This window comes from Manis javanica, chromosome 1 (genome assembly GCF_040802235.1).
Source record: "Manis javanica isolate MJ-LG chromosome 1, MJ_LKY, whole genome shotgun sequence".
In the NCBI taxonomy this organism is placed as follows: Eukaryota; Metazoa; Chordata; class Mammalia; order Pholidota; family Manidae; genus Manis; species Manis javanica.
Genome location: NC_133156.1, coordinates 51,281,419 through 51,302,313, shown reverse-complemented (window position 1 = coordinate 51,302,313; position 20,895 = coordinate 51,281,419). Strand labels below are relative to the sequence as shown.

General features: G+C 38.8%; 1 long non-coding RNA gene across 1 annotated transcript in view; it reads left to right on the top strand.

The window, feature by feature from the left end:
- Window positions 1-7,340, top strand: part of LOC140848465 (uncharacterized) — a 38,471-nt gene extending 31,131 nt beyond the window's left edge. Inside the window, exon 3 of the long non-coding RNA XR_012129395.1 lies at window positions 6,496-7,340. This is a non-coding gene — a long non-coding RNA (uncharacterized lncRNA). The remainder of the gene's footprint in view (window positions 1-6,495) is intronic.
- Window positions 7,341-20,895: the final 13,555 nt, after the last annotated feature.

The window sequence follows — 20,895 nt, the reverse complement described above, 5'->3', positions numbered from 1 at the left end:
ATTTCTTCTCTGATCTTTATAATGTCCCTCCTTCTGCTGACTTTAGGCCTCATTTGTTATTCTTTTTCCAATTTTGATAAATGTGATGTTAGACTATTCATTTGGGATTCTTTTTCCTTTTTTTAAGTGTGCCTGGATCGCTATATACTTTCCTCTTAAGACTGCTTTCACTGCGTCCCACAGAAGTTGGGGCTTTGTATTGTTGTTGTCATTTGTTTCCATATATTCCTTGATCTCTATTTTAATTTGTTCATTGATCCATTGATTATTTAGGAGCATGTTGTTAAGTCTTCATGTGTTTGTGAGCCTTTTTGTTTTCTTTGTTGAATTTATTTCTAGTTTTATACCTTTGTGGTCTGAAAAGTTGGTTGGTAGAATTTCAATCTTTTGGAATTTACTGAGGCTCTTTTTGTGAGCCAGTATGTGGTCTATTCTGGAGAATGTTCCATGTGCACTTGAGAAGAATATGTATCCCACTGCTTTTGGATGTAGAGTTCTATAGATGTCTATTAGGTCCATCTGTTCTAGTGTGTTGTTCAGTGCCTCTGTGTCCTTACTTATTTTCTGCCCAGTGGATCTATCCTTTGGGGTGAGTGGCATGTTGAGGTCTCCTAAAATGAATGTATTGCATTCTGTTTCCCCCTTTAGTTCTGTTAGTATTTGTTTCACATATGCTGGTGCTCCTGTGTTGGGTGCATATATATTTAGAATGGTTATATCCTCTTGTTGGACTGAGCCCTTTATCATTATGTAATGTCCTTCTTTATCTCTTGTTACTTTCTTTGTTTTGAAGTCTATTTTGTCTGGTACTAGTACTGCAACCCCTGCTTTCTTCTCTCTGTTGTTTGCCTGAAATATGTTTTTCCATCCCTTGACTTTTAGTCTGTGCATGTCTTTGGGTTTGAGGTGAGTTCCTTGTAAGCAGCATGTAGATGGGTCTTGCTTTTTTATCCATTCTATTACTCTGTGTCTTTTGATTGGTGCATTCAGTCCATTTACATTTAGGGTGACTATTGAAAGATATGTACTTATTGCCATTGCAGGCTTTAGATTCGTGGTTACCAAAGGTTCAATGTTAGCTTCTTTAGTATCTTACTGCCTAACTTAACTCACTTATTAGGCTGTTACAAACACTGTCTGGAGATTCTTTTCTCTCCCTTCTTATTCCTCCTCCTCTATTCTTTGTATGTTGGTTGTTTTATTCTGTGCTCTTTTGTGTTTCCTTTAACTGCTTTTAGTGGGTAGTTGATTTTATTTTTTGCCTTTAGTTAGTATTTGGTTGATCTGCTTTCTTTGCTGTGATTTTATTTTCTCTGGTGACATCTGTTTAGTCTTAGGAGTGCTCCCTTCTAGAACAGTCCCTCTAAAATCCCCTGTAGAGGTGGTTTGTGGGAGGCAAATTCCCTCAACTTTTGCTTGTCTGGGAATTGTTTAATCCCTCCTTCATATTTAAATGTTAATCATGCTGGATACAGTATTCTTGTTTCAAGGCCCTTCTGTTTTATTGCATTAAATATATCATGCCATTCTCTTCTGGTCTGTAAGGTTTCTGTTGAGAAGTCTGATGATAGCCTGATGGGCTTTCCTTTATTGGTGACCTTTTTCTCTCTAGCTGCCTTTAAAACTCTTTCCTTGTCCTTGATCTTTGCCATTTTAATAATTATGTGTCTTGGTATTGTCCTCCTTGGGTCCTTTCTGTTGGGAGTTCTGTGTTTTTCCATGGTCTGTTCGATTATTTCCTCCCCCAGTTTGGGGAAGTTTTCAGCAATTATTTCTTCAAAGACACTTTCTGTCCCTTTCTCTCTCTCTTCTTCTTCTGGCACCCTTATAATATGGATATTGTTCCTTTTGCATTGGCTACACAGTTGTCTTAATATTGTTTCATTCTTGGAGATCCTTTTATCTCTCTCTGTGTCAGCTTCTATGCGTTCCTGTTCTCTGGTTTCTATTCCATCAATGGCCTCTTGCATCCTATCTATTCTGCTTATAAATCCTTCCAGTGTTTGTTTCACTTCTGTAATCTCCCTCTGGACATGTATACTCTCCCTCCGGACTTCATCCCTTAGCTTTTGTATATTTCTCTGCATCTCCGTCAGCATGTTTATGATTTTTATTTTGAATTCTTTTTCATGAAGACTGGTTAGGTCTGTCTCCTTCTCAGGTGTTGTCTTTATTATCTTGGTCTGCCTGAAATTTTGCCTTTTCATGGGGATAGAGATAGTTTTCAGAGCTGGCCCAAGTGACGGCTGGAAGAACTTCCCTTCTTGTTGGTTTGTGGCCTTCCTCTCCTGGGAGAACAGTGACCTCTAGTGGCTTGTGCTAGGCAGCTGCATGCAGACCAGGCTTCTGATTTTTGCCTGGCTGCTATGGAGTTTATCTCTGCTGTTGCGGTGGGTATGACCTGCCTTGGGCTGCTCCTCTGATATTGTGGAGCCGCGTTGGAGGGGGAACGGCTGGGAGGCTATTTATCTCTGTGAGGGGCCTCTGTGCTCCCTGCTGCCCATGGGGCTAGAGTGCCCTGAGTTCCCCAGATTCGCTGCTGCTGGACTAAGTGTCCCAGGACGCTTCCATCCGGTTTTGGGGTCCCTGTCCCTTTAAGACTTCCAAAAAGCACTCGCTTTTCTTTGTCCCCAGGGTGCCAGCTGTGGGGACCCACTCACAGGTCTTACTGTCATGTTTCCCTAGTATCCAGGGCCCCACGCATGGACTGTGTCTGTGCTCTGGTGCGGATGGCTAGGGCTGGGTGTTCAGCAGTCCTGGGCTCCCTCTCCCTCCCCGCTCCAACTCCTCTCCTCCCGCCCGGAGCTGGGGTGTGGGGTGGGCCGGGACTTGTATCTTACCCCCTTCACGAGGTGCTGAGTTCTTGCTGGTGTGGATGTGGTCTGGATGTTGTCCTGTGTCTTCTGGTCTCCCTTTTAGGAAGAGTTGTCTTTGTTGTATTTTCAAAAATATATGTGGTTTTGGGAGGAGATTTCCACTGCTCTACTCACGCCGCCATCTTGGCTCCACCCCTGCTTTTGTATTTTTAAATTCAAATTTTTAAAGGCTTGTCACAAGATTCTGAAAGAATCCTACTTTCTATACTCGGTTTCTTATAGTTTCACTTCAAATAGTGCTATTATCCACATAGAAATTAAAGTGTGGAGCAGGCAACCAAATCAAGAATGGTATTTGTATTGCCTAATCATTCACATCATCAGTCCTTTTAGACTCATCTTCTCAGCCCTAGGAACTCACAAATTATACTGAGAAATTGTGAATCAATGATTACAAATGATGTAGAAGAACACTAGCTTTGATGGCCTTAAAAGTGATAGTGGAAGAGCTATCCTAATTTTAAAAATTAAAAAAAATAAAGTGGAAAACTTAATCTTATGAATATTCATTAATATGAATACACAATAATAAATATGATAATGACATCAGGATCACTGAACTTCAAGTGTTATTGTGGTTCTATTATGATGGGAAAAAAAGACTCATTTCTCATTTCCAACAGAGTATATTCACAATAAAAGGTTAAAGCTGATTGGAAAGATTATTTTGAACTCATGGATCTTAGACTAAAATAATTCTCTTTGCTAAACTATGTAATTCTCAGGAGTTCTGAGTTTCTGCACATCCAGTACCACAAGGCTCTGCAAATTGTGCATCTCTATTTGCAATTCTAATACTGTATCAGAATTGGTTGACATTACTACAGTGGGGACATTGCTGGTTAAGCTTTATTTCATTCTGGGAATCTGCTTCCTGAGATCTCAAATTTTTACTTTTCAGAAACAAATTTAGCAAGGAAAATTGCACCCATAGACCTTGGAAAACTCAGTGGAATGATCATATTCTGAAACACGTGTTTGTAGTGTGAGCATGTGATAACACACAGTGGATTCTAGGTATTGAGGTAACTGTTGCCTTATTTCATTAATAGCTATCTCCAGAACTATATTTTGAAGTGTTTGATAAGCAATTTAGAGCTCTGGAGAGCATGTGTTAGGACATTTGAAAATTTGTAACAAGTTGGAATGATTATTTTTGAAGAATGAATTATATTAATATGGGGCTGTGAAATTATCTCTGTAAAAGTTGCTGTCATAATTGCTTTATTTTTCATCTTTCCCAATGAGTATAGCAGTTTTATGCTTACATTGGCTTCTTTATCTTATCAAGGAAAATGCAGCCATATAAGAACTTTATTTTGTCTTGTTAGGAGTCTTGTGCACCAAAATAAATACAAATGATTTCCCATTGACATAGGAAGTCTTCTCTATTTACTTATCATGTAATGTAGATTTACAATCTATTTATATGTGGTTCTTTCAAGTGAAACAAGTTTTGACTCTCATACCAGGACTAAATTTTCTCCAATTGATTCTATGTACCACGTTCATACTTTAAAAAAAGTGTTGAGTCCAGCACAGATATGATTCATATTTATAAAGGCATTTACCTTTCATTGTTTCTTATTTTTAATTCCATCTAGATCTCACTAAATTAAAATATAGTTGATTTATAACTATAGAAGAGATAAAGAAAATTGTATTATTGTTCTCAAATATATAAACACAGAAACATTGGCTATTGCTCAGTGAAGTCACATAGTTGAACTCTATTACAGTTCATTTTTTTATTCTTGTGTGATTAAATCTATAGAGCACTGGATGACTGATTCCAAATACCTGAGTCATTTAGATCTGCTGGAGGTCAAATAACCCAGAATTAAGTCAGATTATGACTACAAATAGGTACCAGACTCTTAACATCATTTCAACACACATAGTCAATGTTAGAAATAGAAAAACATATGAAGAGACCCATATCCTTTATTCTTTAAAAATTCCACTGAAAGGTATGGGGATTCTGCTTTACCTGATTCACAAGGTACTTTATGTTTCATGCTAATATTGGTGCTGGTCTGAGACTTTAGCTCCTTGAACTGGCAGACAGTCTCGTAGCTCTTTCCTTCAGGTCCACACATTCCCAGTTCACACAGATGCCTCATGGCTTAGGCATTTCACCATCCATAAGTACCACTGCATCCAGTACATATGCCAGGTGGTGCCCACACTGACCATGGAAATGACTGTCCAAGTCACAGAACTCACCTTCCATATTCCCACATTCTAAGCACAGCCACACTGATCCAATACAATCCCAGACAGGCAGTTTGCAGGCTACTAGCAGAGCTCTAAATCACATTTTCCTGAGTCATCACCTCCCCTGAATAATCTTAGCCAGCTCTCATCATGCAAAGCGGGGAGACTATGTGGCGGGTCTGCAAACACCACTATGCTCACCAGAGGCTTCATTCAAAGGCAGTGAACACCATCCTTGAATGTTTGGTTTTGCGCTTAGAGAAAAAAAAAGTCCCCATTTCTTTTTTTCCCCGTTCTTTCCCCTGCAAAAGTAATCACAAATCTGTCACAGATGATTTCAAGCCAATATTGACATCAGATTCCAAGTCTAGACAAGATAAATAGGATCTTTTAAAATCCACAAATGGTCTTCTGGGATGCAATTTTTGTCAGGACAGCTTTTGGGTTTAAAACAAACTACACTTTTGGCAATAGAAGTGTAGTTTTTGCCTCCTGTTGGTTCTGGAAGCCAAATCCTAAGACAGTTATTGTATGAGAATAGAATAGAATTTATACCACCAAATAGTGAAGCCCAAGAAGTATTAATGAAGGGCAATTATGTAAAGTATCAAGATTATTATCATGTGTGACTAAAAAATTTAGGGTAAGACTTTCCATTTTTCTTTTTTTCCCTCCTTCCTCTTTCCCACCTTCTTGTCTTCATTCTGTTCTAGTCATAAGATTTAGATTAACATGTTCAGTATACCTAGGCTACTATTCTATGACATACTAGAGAATAGCTATGGCCCAACCTAATTGGCCTCTGTTTATTTGAGGGTCAAGTGAGATTTTAGGCCATTACTTAACATACTATGATTCTAAAATAACTGCTACACAAGAATAAAGCATGGGACTTCTGGTTAAAAATAGTAAATACGCTCTCAAATGTATTCCTCTTCCCTCCTCAAATCCTGCAAAATGATAGTGAAGGAATCGGAAAACACACACTAACAAGGACAAGAATAGGAGAAGGCTCCACAGCAAAAGGGTGATCAACACATAGAAGCTGAAAAGCAAGTGAACAGGTGGTAACTGATTTAGCATGGCAGAGAGTAGAAACCTAGTTACCTGAGGTGGAAGAAGGTGACAAGAAGCCAGACACATTACACTGCAGAACTCCAGCATGTTAAGATACGACAGCAGTAGCTGAGCTGAAGTTACAGAATGGGGCTGGAAACAGGGGATGTTTGGGAAGTTAGGATATAGAACAGTAAGATTCATTTTCTGGTAGCTGGTTAAAAAAACACTTGAAGTTCAATTTTTTGCAAGGTTTGCGATGGTCAGGGGTAAGATGCTAGACCAGGAGATTTATTGAAAATCAACTTGCTGAATAAGCAGGACTTTCTGTCCTTTTTTGTTCTAGGCTCCCAGGATGCTGGCAGCCAGCTTTAAACTTCAAGGAAGAAACAAGAGGATTCTTCTTTGAGGAAACTGAACTTCTTGGGAGATATAAACTCTGGATGGTGACTCTGGGTATCAACCAGTGAAAATGCTGACCCATCACATCATCACCCTTTTTTGTCTCTCTCTTAAAAAACTCAGTAGTTGGATGTTCTGTCCATGCACAGATCTTCCTGTGTCATATTTAAGAGTGCCTCAAAGTGATACAGGCAATAGGAAAGCCTCTAATATGAAATATGAGAGCCAAATAAACCAGGAAGAAAATACTACTTGGAGAAAATAGAAAATTTAGGAAGCAGAACACTTTTAAGAAAAAAGCCATAATTAATATCCTTAAAGAGAGAAAAGCAAATTTTGCCTCCTTAGAACAAGCACAGGATGCCACAATAACAAAACAGAGAAGAATAAGCAACCTTGGAAATGAAAAATAAATACCATAAATAAAAAACCCATTAATTGACAGAAAAGTAGAAGAAATCACCCAAAATATAAACTAAAAAGTCAAAATGATAGGTAAGAAAAGATGAGATACACGATCTTTTCTGAAGTTAAACATTTAACTAGTAGGAATTTCAGAAATAAAGAAAAAATTGTCAAAGGGAAGGAAAAGAAACCATACAGGAAAACTTTCTAGAACCGAAGAACAGGCATCATAGGTTAAAAGGGCCTAGTAAGAGTCTGTAACAATGAATAAAGCAGACTTTGAGAGTAATCAGTGTGTGTTGGTAGTTTGGGGCTGTAGCATGAATGTTAGGGAAAAACAATAAACCATTCATACACAGAAAAATGATATATCATTTGATGCATTTGACCATTCTTAGAGTTTTATGGTTCTGGCAAGGAGCTAGGGATGAATTAATAATAGAAACATAAAACAGTAAAGAAATGGCATGGTGATGCAATTATTATTTCCAAGGAAAACTTGTACAAGAAAGAAAAATGATCCAGGTATACTCTGTTGTTCAGCTGTGAATAGTATTTCTGTGTCCAAGTCAATGTAAACATTGATTATCAATTTAACAAAAAAAAATCTTTTATTATTATATCCAGAGGAAGGAAGAAGGCAGTGTGTGTGTTTGTGTGTGTTGGGGGTGGGGTGTGGGGCTGTGGCATGGTGCTTGAGAATTAAATCTTCATCTTTCATAATAGTCAATTATAGCTCAAAATTAAAAGATCAAGAAACAGCAATTAGGCATAGTTTAAAAGAAATATAGACGTAAATAGAAAAAGTAGTTGAAAAGGGTTTCTTCTGTGGAATGGGAATTAGAGGTAGGGAGGGGTAGGGCAAGGGACTGCTGCTATTTGTTCTAAGTCTTGTGAAACTCTTCAACATTAAATGCACATATTACTTGGCTAAACATAAATTTTAAATTAAGAGCAACAGAACACAGACAGATAATCACTATGGCTTCGTTTGAATCTTGGCTCTGCTTATCACCAGCTTGTAATATTGAGCAAGTAATTACACCAACTTGATCTTCAAATTTCCTTAAAATTGGAAAACCTTTTGCAGAGTTGTGATGAGGATGAAATGAGATACGTATGTAAAGGCTTCTGGGGGATACAGAAGCACTTAATAAATAGCAGCTTCCTTTTTTCATTAGTTCATGGCAATCAATAATTATAGTAAAAGTAAGTCCTCTTAGAATAATTAACCTACTCTGGCATAGTAACCTTTGGCCAAATATCACTCTAGGCAGAATATTATATTGGCTTGCTTTAGACTCTTGCTAAGTAGCCTGGCTGTTGCCTGAGAAACAGTAATTTAAACTAGACATATGGATTTCTGTCTAAGTATGATAGATGAGGTAGGATAACTGGAAAAGAGGGAAGCTCAAGGAAGGTGGGGGAAGGGAATTGATTTTGGTTTTCTTCAAAAGGGTGGTGTCATTTTTCTTAGATTTGTCATCATGTCTTGTTTGATCACTTGAAATCTAAGTGTCTAATACCAGCTGCATGCTCCACAAAAGAAGCAGATTTTATAGAGGAATTTGAAAGAATTAGGACATAAAGAGGAAAGTAGAAGGTAGTGTCTGATGCCAGTTGTCATTCTGCAGAAAGACAGCTATGGCAGGGAAGGGGGCATTGAGGGAATCCCTAAAAAACAAAGTAGGATTAGAGGGGCAGCTGGGAGTGAACTTGCAGGAGTTACACATGAAGTGTCCTTTGTGTTCCAAAGCTTGGCTAGTCAGTTTCCTTTGAAACCTCATAACCCAACCTTAACCAGATAAGGAGCTCATGCATCTATTTATGCTCTCCATCCCTTTGACAAATGAGATCTAGGCAAAGAAGTTAAATAAATTGCCCAAGATTGAATATTTTTAGCAGAGCCAGGATTTGTATCTGGAAATCTTACTCCGAAGTCCATCTACTTTTTTTACCCTCTCTCTCCTCAGACATGAACTTATTTTTATGAAATAAGTACACATCAGCCCTTTGCAAGTCATAAGTATTATATAAATCTAAGACATTTTAGATCTTATTTAACACTTGAAAGTCAAACAATGCCTAAAAATCAGAGAAGCAGCTATACTTGAGTAACACTCAGTGTATTTTAGTTTGTGGAGCAGGTTGAAAAAAGAAGGGAATATAAGGCTGAGGCTGAAATGGAGATGAAGTGGAGGCAGAGATGAGAGGTGGTGAGTTTTAGTATTTTAAGAGAAAAAGAATAAAATTATTTCTGAGTAGTAGAAATTACTCAGCTTAAACTTTTGTTTCTTGTGTAACAAAGTATGTAATGTGAATTTACTGGATATAATATTAATATTCTGGGTATAAAATTAAAGAGGAATTGTTTTGAGGGTGATCCACAAAAAGTTTTGGTTCTTGTTACTCAGTGGCCTGGGACCAGCTGCTCACTGGGACTCACCTGGAAGCTTGTAGGAAATGCAGAATCTGAGCTCCAGCTGATTCAGGGCAGGCATTTTAACATGATCCCCAGGGATCTGTTTGGACATTGTGGTCTCAGAAGCATTGCTTTAGGTTTAAAGGTTGTGGATGAAGAGAAAAGGGCACAAATTTGGGCAAGGGGTTTGTGGGGTTATAAATATTTTTCAGAGAAAAATGAATTTCAGGGAGTATCCTGAGAATTTTTTATGACTAATCAGTATGAACAAATCATTCTAAATGCCACAGAATGGACTGGAATGTGGCAGGGGAGAGGAGGCTGTAGGGAGAAATAATATTGTAAATAAAATTCATTGAACAAACAAAAAGTTTAGATATTAAGTGTGATCAGAACATTTAATTCTGTCTATCCTTCACCAACTACATTTTAATTAGACAAGAACTTAACTGAAACTTTGAAAATTAAGCTTAAAATTTTCCCTCTAATAATGTTATGCAGTTTATGGGCAGACTAAAAGCAAGACCTTGTGGATTTCTCGCTTGTCAAAGCAATTCAGTATTTTATAAAGAAGTCTAGTTTCCTCCTTTAGTGGGATGAGGAGGAGGGAAAAGGCAACTGGCACCATGCGAAGAACCCAGCAGTGGAGCAGGAAATGTGACCTGCTAGGGGCCAGGCCACATTTCCTGGCAGCCTGTCATCACCAGTTATGACTTTGCACTCTCAGCGGAGCATTATACTGGAAGAGATTGCTGGAGGTGAGAGGCAGGGAGACAGAGACTCAAGGATTCACAGCTACAGCTCCGACTTAAAGGAAATTATAATCCCTCAAATTCTCAGGGAGTAAATTAAGCATGTACACTATCTCAATGAATGCATCAACAGGTATTTAGTGAGCATGTACTTTGTGAACAGCTCCTTGCAGTTATCAAAGTGTAAACCATAGTCCTTCTCTTGCAGAATATTTGAATCTCTGTGCCAGAATTGATAGAGTCATTCATGGAGGGGTGGGAGGAGGCACTACAATAATACACGGCCTGTATATAGGACTTGACGGTGGACAAAGCATGGAGACAGAGGTAATTAACTGTTTCATTTTGGAGCTATGGAAACAGGTTTGGAGAGGTTTAATGATCCTCTCCCAAAGTCATCCCCACTGATAAACTGGCAGAACTGGAAATAGAACCCGGATCTTCTATTGCTTAGTTCCATGAGGAAGAATAACCCAGATGATGCTGATGATAGCGGTGATGGTGGTGATGGTGGTGGTGGTGGTGATGGTGATGGTGATGGTGGTGGGGTGGTGATAATGGTGATAATGGTGGTGGTGGTGGTGGTGGTGGTGGTTATAATGGTGGTGGTGATGATGGTGGTGGTGGTGGTGGCGGTGGTGATAATGATGGTGGTGATAATGGTGGTGGTGGTGGTGGTGATAAGGAAGGATAAAAGTTGAGAAAGGCGGTCCTAGGGACTCTCTTCCTTAAACAAAAGGCACTCCTTCTCCTGCTTCCACCAGTTTTGTTTGTTCTGGCTGAAGAACAAAAATGAGTTACTTCAAGGGGCTGAAACTGAGGACAAAAAGAGGGACTTGGGCATCCCAACATGATCTTAGTAAACAAGGGGCTTCATGAGAGTTCATGAAATGGACGTTAAGTGAATAACCCTCATTGTAACCCACAACCGAGGTTAAAAAATCAGGAGCTTCACTAAATGCATCTGGCAAGCATTTCGTCTTCCCTTAAATAAAATAAATTCCCTTAATAAAACCAATGGAGGCAGAGTTGGTGGCGGGGGCTAAGGGGGTGGAGAGGGCGTTTATGATTTATTATGGAGCAAGGAGAGGTCCTTGATGGCTCTGAACTATCTATTTAGAACTGCTGGCTCTAAAACCAAGTTGTACATTGGTTTCTCTTTTTGTGCCAATCTTACATTTTTAAAAAATATAACTTTTATGAATATCATCATTAGTGCTATAAGCACAGGGAAGTATAAGTTAATTCTACAGTAAAGTGATTATTAAATCCATTAGTCATATACAGGGAATCCATAATTAACTTATTCTCCAGCATCAAGTAAATGATTCTACTGTGTGCTTTAAGAAAGCAATTGTTCACTAATATGCAAAATACAGCAGAACTATTAGATCATAAAGCTATGCAATCTTATAATTAAATTATAAATTTTACATATTTTAATAATGTGCTTTATATACTTTAATTGTTTTCTACGCAAGATTAAAAGGAGGTGCCACGGTTTTTCTCAGACATATTATATCTTGACCTGAACTGTGCAATACTTAATAATAATTGATGAGTATCTACCAGGGATGACAGCAGTCTTTCAGCAGCATCAGATATTTCTTTGCATTATTGCAGAAGATGAAAATGAGGATATGCATTAGTCTTAAGTGGAGTCGCAGCTATACCCTTGGGCTTTCTTTTGTTTTCCCCCCTTTTGCTGTTATAACAACCACAGACATCCATGTTCTCTCTTCCCAGGCCACGAGAATGGGCTGGCGCCCATTTCCACTGTCTTGGCTGTATATGTGGATAAGGACAACATGCACATTAAATTCTCTGCAGGGGACTTACGTGCCTATAGGAGCAATCTATTGTCGTTATTGTATTTTGGATTAAGTAATGATGTCATTCTTTTCCATGTGCACAATTATATGAATTTGAAAGATCTGGGAAATACCATGGGGTATTTCCATATGCCGTGGGGGTTGCCTCTGTAACCTTCTGTTTTCCTAAACCACTATTGCTGCATAGGGAACCATAGTGCCAGTTTCCTTTATTCTCCCTCAAAGGGAGCTACCTTTCTCTAAGCTGGTTACACTACTCCAGCCCACTTTCTAGTTTTCAGAAGTCATGTTGCACTGAGGAATGCCCTTTGTGCAAGTAGAATAAGTGGTTCATTCATTCCTTCATTCCTTCAGCAAATTTACTGAGAGTTTATCACATGCCTAGGCCTGAGTTCAACAACTGGGGGTATAAAGATTAAAAAAGATGAGATTTTGTGGAAAGGGAGGGAGAAGGGGATCGAGGGGTATTATGATTGGTACACATGGTATGGGAGGCGGATCATGGGGAAGACAATGTAGCACAGAGAAGAGAAGTATTGACTCTATAGCATCTTACTACACTGATGGATAGTGACTACAATGGGGTATGGGGCGGCACTCGATAATATTGGTGAATGTAGTAACCACATTATTTTTCATGTGAAATCTTATAAGAATGCATATAAATAATACCTTAATAAAAAATGTATATAAAAAAAAGATGAGGTGTTTTGACCTAGGTCTGTGAAGCAGGTGAATCACTAGGCTTACACGGGATGCTTAGTGTATTAGCTTGCTAGGGCTTCGATAACAAAGTGCCACAGAGTGGGTGGCTTAAACAATAGAATTTCTTTTCACTTGGTTCTGGAGGCTGGAAGACCAAGATTAAGGTGACCACAGGGTTGGTTTCTTCTGAGACCTCTCTCCTTGGCCACCACCTCAGCGTCTTCACATTGTTTTTCCTCTGTATGCTTCTGTGTCCTCATCCCCTTTTCTTATAAGGACTCCAGTCATGTTGTATTAGGGCCCACTCACATAACTTTTTATTAACTTACTTATCTCTTTAAATAACCTCATCTCCAAGTATTGTTCCATTCTGAGGTACTGAGGGTTAAGATTTCTACATATGAATTTTGGGGGTACAAATTCAGCCCACAACACTAAGGGATCAGTCAGGGGGCAGTACCAAGTCTTAAGATGGGGAAGGCTTCTCAGTGTTGAAAGATAAATAGGAGTTATTCAGATGTGGTGTGGAGAAGTGGGGTAGGCAATCTAGGTGAATAGGGTAACATGTTATGATTCGTCTTGAATAGGGCTGGAGTTGAGTGTGAAAGGGGTGGGGGAAGGAATTAACAAAATGTTAAGTCTGTAAGATGGACAGAAAGTCATGTGAGTCATGCTAAGGCATTTGGGTTTTATCCTGAAGGCTGAGAGGAACCACTGAAGGATTCTAGGCTGGGGACTGCTGAGATCAGTTTTATTTTTTTGCAAAGTGTCTAGTATATTTAGGGGCACAATAGAAAGGTCACGGGTGTCTCAGCATATCTTCTCTATGTGATTTGCTGCAGACCCTGAAATTCTCAACACCAAAGAAGCATTCCTTTGGTTCATTACCCTATAGCTATAATCCTCTTTATTTTCTGACACTAATTATGATCTGTAATTATTGAATTTGTTTATGTGTTTATTTGTCTAATGATCTGTTTACTGAATGTCCTCTGCAGCTAGCATGGTGTCTGGCACAAGTGGGTGCTTAATATGTATCTGTTGAAAGAATGAATGAGCCATCCTGGCATGAACAATGCATCATGTTATTAAAGCCAATAAACTGACCCAGAACCCTTGGGAACAAGACAAAGGTTAGATAGGTTTTGGTGAGCCGGAAAGTGCAGGCCAGACCTAGGTGAAGTTAGGTAAGGCAGAACAGTGGGAAGAGCTGGCACACAGGCTGCTACCTCTCTGTGGGACTGGGTACAGGAGAAGACAGGACAAATTGAGACGATGCACATGGAAGTAATTTGCACACTAGACTTGGAAATTAGATGGCCTATTGGAATCACAAACCTCTGCCTCTGGCCACTAATAGCTATGTGACTTTGGGTAAGGGTTTACCCTCTCTGGGTCTCCATTTTCTCATCTTGAAATGAGGATGATAGTTCCTGACTCTGAGATTGCTATGAGCATTAAGTGAGTTAATATAAGAAAAGCTTTTACAACAGGGTCTTAAGAGTTATGCCAATCATGGCTGATATGATTATAATGGTTTTTTATTTTAATTAATGGAGGCACAATTGGTCCCCTTGACTCTGATCTCAACTCCCTTTTTTCCAGCTTCTAAGTTGCTCTAATTCACTTTCTAAAACCTAAATAACGTTACTTTCCAACTTAAAAATCTTAGGCTTGAAAAAAATGTTGGCTTGAGTTCAGATGATCACATTTGTATGATGTGACTCTCACATTCCAGGTGCTGGAACAGAAGAAGTGAAAAGAAAAATGCAGAAGTGAATTCTGTTGATGACTTCACATTGTTTCAGGCTTGGAGTTTCTCAAGGCTTAGTCCACAAACCTCCCCTTAGCATTTCTGGTGCTGAAGAGAACTACAATCAGGCAGGTATGTAAGTGCATAGTAGAGTAAGGGCAGAAGTCTAGGGCTTGATACTGTCACAAGGGTATGGAGAAAGTTGTGGAAAAGGAGAGGTAGGAAGTGGGACACTGGGAACTACAGTGTTCTTTCTAAAGAATTGGTCACGTCTTTTATACCACCTAGGGAGCTACTGCACCTGAGAGAGGTTTAAGCTCTTGGCAAAAAAAGGAAATGCATGAAGAATTCAGACCCTTCCAGGCCTCCTTACTTGGACTCTCCTATACTGTGGCTACCCCAAACCAAATTTGGCTGCCTAGAATTGGTGGACAGAGCAGAAGCCTGTTTCATTTGTGAATTCTGGACACAAAATCATTCTTTGTGACAGCTCTGATGTTGGCAGATGGGAGATTTAAGCTCTGTCCTGTTTATATCACAGCAGTTGATAGATAGTGACTTCATAGTTGGATATTTATGAGAGATTTCATTTCAAATAATATAGTTTTGGCCCGTGGCAATGCTAAGGCTCTTACCCATTATTACTGAGAAGCTAAATCTTTAGGATATTGTAACTATAACTGCAGGGTCTGTTTGATCTACCTGGAAGAACTGGAAAAGTTAATATTTTTCAAAGCAATGAAAGCTTTATTATAGAAAGTCTCATTAGGAAGTTATCTGTCCCTAAAACATATAGGCTTTCAAGAGGTCAGGTATAAAAAAAAGCAACTTTTCATACTTTTCTTTTACCTTATGACTTCTATCACATAACAAGGTAATTAAAAAGAAAAAAAAAAGTCTTCAGCTTTCCATTTCGGAAACTAAACACCTTGCCATGCCCTCCAGCCAGGTCTCTGCTCTAAGGTGTTGCAGGACAATGGCTTTTGCTGTGTTAGGTATTGAGCCTCTGCTGACTTAGTGCTCTTCCCAGACCTGTGAACTGTCATCAAATCAGATCGTCCTCTGTTTCCTAGTTGTGAAAGAAGACTACCCCTATTTAATACTTCTCGGGCATTTCTTCCAGAGTCTGTGGGTTTTAAATCTTTGAAATGCGATGGGACATCCTTGGCACCGGAGGAAATTACCAGATTTGGAGAAGATGGGTGAGTAGGGTGGTACAAAGACTCTTTGATGACAGACACTGGAATCAGTAGGGAAACATTGCAGTTCTTCTTAAAGGGGCACTGGATGGCACAAAAGGGCCTAAGTCACAGGGGCTCTTATGGTTTGAGGGAGACTGAGTAAAACTAAAATGGCTGGAGCAAAATCGAGCAAGAAAGGAGGGTGATAGCCACCTTAGCAGAGGGCTTACATTTTTTTCTGTTTTGTATTTGTAATGCAGGAGATTGATCAAGGCACATAGTAATCCCTCAATTTCCCAGGAGGCCAGTGAGAGGAGTTAGACCTGGTGTTATGGGATACAGTATGCCATCCCCCAAAGTGTGTCACCTGTGTCCCAAATTCGTATGTTGAAGTCCTAACCCCTAGTACTTCAGAGTGGGACCAACCTTGGAGATAGGGTTTTAAAGAGGTAAGTTAAAATGAAGACATTTGGGTGGTCCCCTAATCCAATATAACGGGTGTCCTCATAGGAGGAGGAAATCAGGACACAGACTTGGACAGAGGGAAGACCATGTGAAAACACAGGGAGACAATGATGTCTACAAGCCAGGAAGAGGGGTTTCAGGAGAAATCAACCCTGTGGTCACCTTGATCTTGTATTTCTAACCTCCAGAATTGTGAGAAAGAAATTTGGTTGTTTAAATATGGTAACCCTAGCAAAATAATATAGCTGGTTAAGTCATTTGGAGGAAAAAGGCAGAGAAGGACATACTAATCTGTAACAATATCACTGTGCACAATGTACTTCTTTCCAAAGTGTGAACCACTAAGTGGGGAGCTCTACCTCTTTTCTTGTGCCTGAATTCTTCTTCAAGCTGTATCAGCCTTCAGCTACAGACTCTGCTCTCAGGTGCTCTGGGAGTCTCTTACCTTGGCCCAGGCAAAATGTTGGGCTCTAAAGTTCAAGGTTCAATCTTCTTTTCATGTATTTTATGTCTCAATTAAATTTTTAAGAAAGAGTTGCTTTCTTGTTATAGTCAATATTTCTTCAATACCTGTAATGTTGAAAATATCAGTCCCAAATTCTGTTTCTTATTATTTTGCTACAAAAAGTCTAATCCCGCATTTCCCAAAGTGTGTTCCTAGAATATCCATGAGATACTCTAATACATTTTACTCACGGAAAGGATTCTGTTGGCAAATAATTTGCGAAATGCTATATATTATGCTCCCCTCTTAAATACTTGTTATATACATTAGCTCTTAGAAGTCCTGCATCAAAGAAAGCCCTTTAACCTTATTTAATCCAGTATCTTCCTAAATTATTTTACTAAAAATGCCTTTTTACCCCAAGATCATCTAATCAAAGTGGTGTTTCAAGAAATATAATAATAGTAGGTTATATTTGTTCAAGCATTATATATAATTTAAATTCACTTAATCTTAATAAAAACCCAGGGAAGTAAGGACTATTATTATCTCTAAATAACAGATGAGGCCCAGAAAGAGTGGTTAATTTTGACAAAGACCACACAGAGAGTAAACATCATGCCTCAAATGCAGGCATTCTGATCCCAGGGAGGGATGCCTAGAGAAACACTGCTTTAGTCTCCCGGGACAGAATTTGGGTCAATTTTTCTGGATTCACTGAATGTGTTCATTCACTCAACAAATGTTCATTGAGCACTTTTCATGTGGGAGTTACTGTGCTAGTCCCTGCAAATACTCAGTGAATAAAAGCTGACAGAGATCTTGCCTGTATGAGGAGAAAATTTCATGGAAATGCACATAGCAACCAATGAATGATTCCAATAGGTGTAAATTACAGCTGCGATTAGAGTTATGGGGCTTTTAATGAAAGTCATACACCGCTCTAATCTATGAAACATGAGGGTGTAAGCTGTTCTAAGGGAGAGGGAAGGCTTCCCTAGGGAGTGAAAATTAAGCCTGAAAGTGACACTAGAAGGACCCAGCCCTGTGGGTGATATTTGGTGAAAACGCCCATACAGCCCTGTTTTAGTTTTGCTTATCTCAACATACGGGTTTTAACCTTTAATGTGAAACTTTATGAAGAGCTGGTCCTTGGGCAGATTGTCACTTTTGAATCCTGATGCTTCCCACAGCCTCATTCTCCTTCCCCATTTCCCTGTCCAAATGTCTCCCATTCTTCATTCATCCCAAGGTAATGTTTCAAGGTGTTATCTTTCCAAGGGGACAGCTGCACGTTTCCTTTGGTTGAGCCATAAGTGAAAAGACTGAAGGTCTTATAGACAGGGTTTCCTTGGGCAGGAGACCTGTGGAGAGGAGTCCTCCATTTTATATATGTAACCAGGCCACTACTTTCATTTTCAGCAATCCTATTTAGAACTTTTTTTTTTTTTAAAGGAGGAGTTTGGGAATTGTGGAAATGAGAGCTCAAACTTTATTAGGTGAAAATAAGAAAGGATAGGATGTGCATTTCAAGGACTGACATATTAATTAGAACTTCTGGAGACTCTAACTTCATACCCTCAGCATCACTCAAACTGAGGAAATCAAATGGGTTCTACCTTGGGCCATCTGACTAGACTTCAGTGCCAGCTAAGTCCAAACAAGACCATCAGTTCTTGGAAGAAACCAGTGCTTGATTTCCATGCTTTGTTTTGAAGGCTTTCTTAAGTCAAGGAGTGTTAGAGCCATTAAGTGCCAACAAAAAACAGTTAATCCAGAAAGTGTTTTTTTTTAAACCAACAATGTCTTTTATTTTTATACAGCAACTAATAGCAGAAGTTCCAATAAAAAATAGATAGCCTTTTCTGGTCATGCAACAGTTTGCCAGGGACTGTGTTAAATATACTGTACACTTTGTATTATCCAAGCCTACAAGGATGTTTTTCCTGTTTTACAGAGAAGGAAATAAGGTTCTAAGAAGTTAAGCAGGGCCACCCAACTGACTAGTAACAGGCAGAGCCAGGGCTCAAACCCAAGTTTACTCAGGTCAAAGCTGTAGCTCCTAACTTCTCCACTGCACTGCTAGGATTTCTCACAGGGTATGTTTGCTTCTTCTTAGAATCCTTGTGAGTTACTGCCTTTGGAGGTAGAAAGTTCAGTGAATATTTCTATGGTAGGAAGGTGAAGGAGACATGGTCTCGTTAATATTTGCATTTATTTCATTTCTATTATAGTGCGACTCAGATCCAGATTCTGGAGACTTCTTACAACTTGCTGTATGAGGGAGGCAGAATGAAGGAAGCATAGGTCTTGAGACTAGACAGACCTGGATTCAAAACTCAGCTCTGCCACTTACCAACTGTATAACCTTGAACCAGCCAGTCAGTCTCATTGAATCATTGTTTTTCTTATCTGCAAAATGGACTAATAGCATTACCTCACAGGATTATTATCAAGATGAGAGAAAGGGTATAGTTAAGTGCTTAGTACATGATTGGCACTTTATAAATTGTAGCTGTTGGCTTGCATTCACACACTGTGGACTCCCGTCGTCTTATGTGACTCATAACATCAAGTCTAACTAAAATATCTGGGAAGAATCAAAATGAAAAAACCACTGATGGATTGCATTGTGGTGATTATTCTTAATATTTTCTTCCACAGACTGAATAAAAGTTGTTTTATGCTTATTCTCTATTTGGAAAACATTATAAAACTGAGCAGACAACAGTGTGTGATAACACAGTGCTTACTAAAGCACTGTGTACTTTCCTGATAAGGATATAACTTTATTGCCTTTATGTACTCTCTTGGTTAATACAGTAAGCAAATGGGAGATAATTTGAAATACCTTTACTACCGTTTATAGTGTCAGAACATACAACTTACTTTTAAAAATGCAGAAGATGCTTTGCAATGGAAGTCATTGCTTATACATACAAATGAATTTTTAAAATAATTCACCTGTGTAGTGCTGAGAGGATTCATGATCTGAGATCTTTTACCTTTGCAAAAATGAAATAGGATTTTCTTTCTAACTGTATTTTGGAAGCAGTAGCTAGTTCAGATATATGTTTTATGAGCAGGATTCCAGCTTTTGTGATCTCTACAAGGGCTTTTAGATGGAAGGAGTGAAAAGTGGGGTCCTATAGGCTGAAAAAAAAAAAAGGCTTTAAAAAGTCCTTTCTGGGCAAGAATGATCTGAGTTAGTAGCACAGATTCCAGATACACCTCTGTGTCAAATTTTGGGGTAGAATGGCAGATTGAGTGAGGTCTTCAAGACCTAGGCCACATATAGTGCCATTAAGTCTTGATGGGCTTGTGGCTTTTTGTTACAGTGCAGATGTTGTTATCTTGCAGTACTGCCTCTGCACAAGCAGAACATGAAGCTGTGCGCACAAACATATTTGAGGAAGCAATCGGATTAGTGAAAGGAATGCGGGGTTTAGGAGAAATGGCTTCTGGTCCTGGCTGTGTTCCATGTTTGATCTTGGGTGCGTCCTGTCATGCCTTTGACCTTTATCTACTAATATGTCATATAAGCTGGTTGGACTTTGTGATGCTCCAGCCATATCCACGTTCTAACTTTTTAGGGATAAGTAATAGGTTCATAATCATGTCTCAAGTTATTAGGATCCACTTCTGCATGTTTCCAAAATACTTCCACATTTATACTCATTTTTAATCCTATCATAAACCCATGAGATGGAAGGGCAAATTTTTTGTTCCATTCATCATATTAGTAACTTAGGCAAATAAAGATTAAGTTAATGGCAGGGCACAGATCTCTTGGTTCTCATTTCTGGGCTTCTACACTAAATTACACTGGACTAATATTTTGGGATATCCATTTGGGGTAGGGTATGCAATCGTATTCTTTATGGAAAAAGATAACTGGGTAAGTTACGTTAAATTACTGCAGGAGTAGATAAAACAAAGTTCTATTTCCTGTATTGAGAATTTGCCTTTGATTCCTTCTCTGAAGTGGATTAGACTGTTTTGTTAGGGTTTAAGAAGTATGCAAACCCAGAAATGGCACATTTCATATTCTTTTAAATGGATAATTTCTCCTGGCACCTCTTTACATTCTGAAAATTCACTTTATCACTACATTCCAAAGTTTGTGACTTTACATGCCAAGGCATCTGAGTCTAACTTTTATTGGTGATATTTGTGGTTATTACTTTCCACTGTCATCCTCTCCCATTTCCTTTGTTTTGTTCCATAAGTATGACTTGATTTATGAATGAGGGCATTATCTTCAAGATATATTTTGGTGAATCGGTTCAATAACTTGTTATTTGAAAGCAAAAACCATCAGGGATATATTTGCCTGCCTCTCCTTAAAAGAAATCTCTCATCGAGATCAACTGTTTATTCATCA